Source organism: Ricinus communis, chromosome 7 (assembly GCF_019578655.1).
Source record: "Ricinus communis isolate WT05 ecotype wild-type chromosome 7, ASM1957865v1, whole genome shotgun sequence".
Classification (NCBI taxonomy): Eukaryota; Viridiplantae; Streptophyta; class Magnoliopsida; order Malpighiales; family Euphorbiaceae; genus Ricinus; species Ricinus communis.
The window spans coordinates 18126473-18131651 of NC_063262.1; the positions used below are offsets into that span (position 1 = coordinate 18126473).

General features: G+C 40.8%; 1 non-coding gene across 1 annotated transcript; it reads right to left on the minus strand.

Annotated features, from left to right (window-relative positions):
• Positions 1-3205: 3205 nt before the first annotated feature.
• LOC112535428 lies at positions 3206-3307 on the minus strand. Its single transcript, XR_003079561.2, has one exon. It is a non-coding gene; the product is annotated as a small nucleolar RNA R71 (small nucleolar RNA).
• Between the last annotated feature and the right edge of the window lie 1872 nt (positions 3308-5179).

Sequence of the window (5179 nt, forward strand, 5' to 3'; positions counted from 1 at the left end):
GTTCGACATTCTAAGTACTGAGGTCGGCTTTACCCATTAAGACAATTTCTGATGCGATGATAAGACAGTTCATGGCACGACTGCAATTACACTCTACACTAATCCTAATTGTGGTGCCCACCACCGAAATAATAATCGAAGCATCTAAGGCCGACTGATCACTTAGAGAAACGACAATGAGTCTACCACGCTCCTAATCTTGCTATCACTACAGCGCTTATTCTAAATACAGAATCAAAGATAAGCTTACAAGAAAGAGAAATAACAGACTCTCCAACAGTAAACGCTGAGACTGGAGTCAATGAAAACAAACAAAGACATGTTTGATCCTAGCTCCACAGTACTAAGAATCCTAACCTATGTCGAAGGAAATCTAAACATAGGCTTTGATATCAACTTTGTCACGACCCGAGCTGTGGGCCCGTGATCGGCACTAGGGAATAGGTAGCGTAAGGCCATCAAATCCCATAGTAAACCTGACCAATCACTAACTCAATCAAAGTGTAATTCAATTTATAACCATTATAACACTAATTCATCACAAACTTTTAATCACCCATATATGACACATTTAATTCGATTTGCCAGCATAACTGGGCAAAATCTGAATTTTACATGAAATTACAAAATGATGATTCTGAAATTTCTATTACGGAGATTCTAGAATTTTAAAAGTCAAACATACCAAAAATCAGTTACATTAACCCGAGGATGAAGTAGTTGGGCTGCTAGAGGAAAAGAACTGCAGAAAAACTAACAACATCTGAAAAATAGTTAAATTGAGACTGTCAATCTCGAGAGTGAGTTAAAATCATATATCTAAAATGAATACAATACTTCAATAAAGCATTTGTTTAACTAAAATAAAATACTAAGTCGTGCAAAAACACGTGTCATGTCATGCTTCTATAAAATAAATTTTACATACTACGGGACGAGTACCTCATCAGAACTCTAACTTAACATTACCGCCTTAGCCTTTCTGGCCCTCACTCCAATAAGATCGCTCGGCCAGAGCTAAGCTCACTAGGGTCCTTACATCTAGTATGGTCATTTAATTTCCAATAAAGCTAGCACTGATAAGCATCATAATACACATGTTTTCATGCCCGATTGTTTACATTTTTTATGCATGATTATCCCGTTTTATGCTAGAATCACCTGTCTTTTGTTTACTTTCTCATTTCAGGTCAATTTCGAAGGACATCATCGAATCGAGGGACATACGTGTGATTACGGACCAAAATCCATCGACTGCGAGGAGTAGCACTGGTGGTCGAAAGCACTACCGACCCTTGAATTACCAAGAAGTTATCCCCAATTGTGACATTTCAAAGATGACTCAGAACCACCACGGCTTCCCAAAGGCGTGGTGTGATAAGCACAAAGTCGCATGGTCGAAGGAGTCAGAACAACAGATTTACAGATTACTGGACTCGTGCGTACTGCGGTTACCATCACACTGACCCCGCTATTAATCAACTATATAGGCGATTTTGAATTCTTTTGAAGGGGGATGATTTTTGGACTCAATTCCAAGACACACACTTAATCAATTATTTCCTATACCTCAATTGTAGACCTTGGTAGGATAAAAATTCATCAATTGAAGGGGGGATTTCACTTGTTCCAACATCGAATTGAAGATCTAGACAAACTTTGGGAGCATTCAAGAGGCAACTAGGGTTTGAGATTTCAAATTTTGCAATTTTAGGGTTTCTCATTCAACTTGAAAGAGAAGGGTGTACATGCCTTTAATTTGTTTTTCATTATTTTGTTCCCTAATTGCTTTAACCATGAACATGAGTAGCTAGATCTTTTGAATCCATTGTGGGTTCACCTTTGTTGATGGATTATGCTTAATTGTTAGTTTTTATAATTGTCATTCTTGCAATCTTCTTGCTATTCAAGAATAAAAGTTTGATTCAGTTAATTTGAGACATTGGATTAATTGTTTATTAGGTTGTTTTCTGACATCGAGAAATGCTGTTACAACCGGGACATTGAATAGTAAGAACCGGTAGTTAACACTTAGAGATAAGGTTGATTTACTCGCCGGATTAAGAACTAATAACTCTTAATAGTTTTAAATCATACTTAATGCTAATCATAGTAATCCGATAGGAAGAGATTCCATTAGGTTAGTGCAGTTTATGAATCCTAGTAAGCTCGAGAGAGGAACCGGGATTCAATTCAGGGATTTAGGCACGGGTAAGCAAGATCGGCAATCCATAAAATCCATCTTTAGAATTCCATCACTTAGGCCCCTTTTGGGTTTGTTTCTTTCTTTGCAATTGTCTTTGATTATCCATTGTTCTTCATTTACTTATTTGCACTCACAACCATTAACGGTAACGCTAGAACTTTCACACCCTATTTCCGGACTAGATAACATAGCAAACAGAGTAACTCTAGGTTCACCCGATCTCCGTGGATACGACCTCGATACACACTACATAGGTCAGACTCCAGAGGTTCACTACCTTAGGTGTAGGTTGCATAAAGACCACATCAAGTTTTTAGCGCCGCTGTCGGGACAGAATGTGAACTAGAGTGAATTGTTTTTGTGTTAATTTAGTCATTATTTGTTTATTCATTTATTCTTTATTTTTATTATCATTTATTGTTATATTTTTTTTTGATTGATCGCGGTTGTTTGGTTGTTTGCTTCGTGTAGTATATGACCGGAGCTCTAACCTTGATCCAATAGCACCCTTATCTCAACCTGCCGCCTCGACATTATCGAGACGACGCCAGGCAGTTGAGGGAGGAGGACAGAGTTACAGTTCGAGTTCAAGGAACTGACGCGATGGAGAACCCTCAACCCCCGTGCCGATGATGATCGAAAGGACTATGTACGATTTTGCTCGACCCTCTTAGATGTGGACGAAACGAGTATACCGACCGCTATATACCGCCAACAATTTTGAGATAAAGGCCAATGTTATCCAGATGATACAATAGCCGCAGCAGTTTGAGGTGATTGCCCAATGAGATCTCAATGCACATATCTCCAACTTTTGGAGATTTGTGACACATTCAAAATAAATGGAACAACCGATGATGCCATTCTACCGAGATTGTTTCCATTTTCCTTGAGGGATGTGAGCAAAGAGATGGTCGCAATCTCTTCCACAATGTGACGATCACTACCGAAGGCGCAATAAAAATTTTATATAAGTATTTTCCTCCCGCTAAAACCGCTAAACTTAGAAATGACATATCTTCTTTTGCAAATACGATGAAAGCATGTACGATGCATGGGAGAGATTAAAGATCTTTTAAGATGCCGCCCACATCACGGATTGCCACAGGATGCGCAGTTCGCACCTTCACAATGGGTTGAACCTTGCAACGAGGTGATGGTGGATGCACAGCAGCGGGCGCTAAACAAGAAGACGCCCGGAAGAGCTGCCTGAACTTGATAGAGGAAATGGCCATGAACAACTATCGTTGGCAATCCTCTGTGAGCCGACTGTAGCGATGTGAGTGGTCAACCAAGTGGACTCTACACAGCCTTGGTAGCTCAAGTGGAGCTTCTAGCCAAGAAGATCGACCAACCTGCATGCCGCTCATGTAGCGAACGCTGGTCGCGAGTTTTATGGTGGCCCACATTATGCTGCGAATCGATCATGGGAGGTATGTTTCTGCTTCATCTTCTACTAGTTTTCCATCTAATTCACATATCTTCCGATGTTGAACAGTTGATTATATGGGAATGCCCCAAGGCAAAGTGGTAATAACCCTTACAAGAATAATACATACAACCTGGATGGCGAATCATCCCAATTTCAGTTGAAGGAACAATAATGCCCGTGGTCCGCTAGTTTTCAAAGACTTCATCAATGTACCACAAAGAATAACCAACAGCCTGCACAAGCTCCTCCTCCACAAGAAAAGAAGTCAAATTTAGAGGAGCTTATGATGAAGTTTCAGACGCTCATTTTAAACGAGATTCCGTAGATCGATACAGCACTGAATCAAGCAGCCCCCATCTGTAACTGAGACTCAAATTGGCCAAATTTCAAAGATGCTTTCAGAGAGACCTCCGTGATCGCTCCCTAGCACTACAGTAGTCAACCCTAGTGGAGTATTGCAAGGCTATCACCTTGCATTCAAAAGAAATTGACCTGGTTCTTCGCCTTTACCGATAAGGATAATACAATCGTAAGTGTGCCGAGCCGACTAAGGAAGGACTAGACCTTGAGGTGGTAGAGAATGAGACAATGAAAGAATACGTGCAAAGAGACTCGTAAGGGAGTATCGCCCATATCCCGCAAGGTCGAGGTGATAAGGTGGACAAGCAATACAGTAAGTTTCTTGACTTATTTAAGCAAATTTGAAAATTAACTTACCTTTTGTTAAGGCAATTTCACAGGATGTCAAGTACGCCAAGTTTTTAAAGGAGATTTTGAGCAACAAGAGGAAGTTTGGAGGATCTTGGTCGGCGAACGGAGTGTTCACTTATTCTCCGTAATAAACTGCCACCAAGCCGATGAGATCTAGGGAGTTTTACTATCCCTTGTATGATTGGTGATTTATCAATTGAAGTGGGTGCATTGGTCGATTTAGAGCCAGCATTAACTTAATGCCCATTAGTTTATTTGCCAAATTAGGGTTGCATGAACCTAAGCCTACTAGGATGAGTGTTCGCTAGCGGATAGAACTGTTAAAATTCTAGAGGTATTGTTGAAGATGTACTTGTAAAGGTAGATAAATTTATCTTTCCTGTGGATTTTGTGGTAATGGATATGGAGGTGAGCACCGTGCTCTTATCCTCGGTAGGCTTTCCAGCTTACATCGAGGGTCATATCGGCGTAAGCGATGGAAAGCTTAAGCTTAGAGTTGATGATGAGACCATTACCTTTGACCCAGCCACTCCACGAGACAAACATCGACTCACGATAATACCGATATCACGTGGACGTGATCATGACGCCGGGTCGGAGTCCCATTTGCAAGAAATTTTATGTTCGACCCTCGCAAGTAGCAACAATGAGATGAGGAGTTGTCCAACGAGCAAGTGTTGGAGCAACTACACTGCTTATCAAGCTATGACCACGAGCCGGGCTTGTCAACCGCTGATCCACTATCTTTTCTCGGATGTGTCCAGTAAGGTGCAGTAAAGACTTCATTCGAGACCCACCAGTCTTAAATTGAAGGAGTTACCGAGCCACTT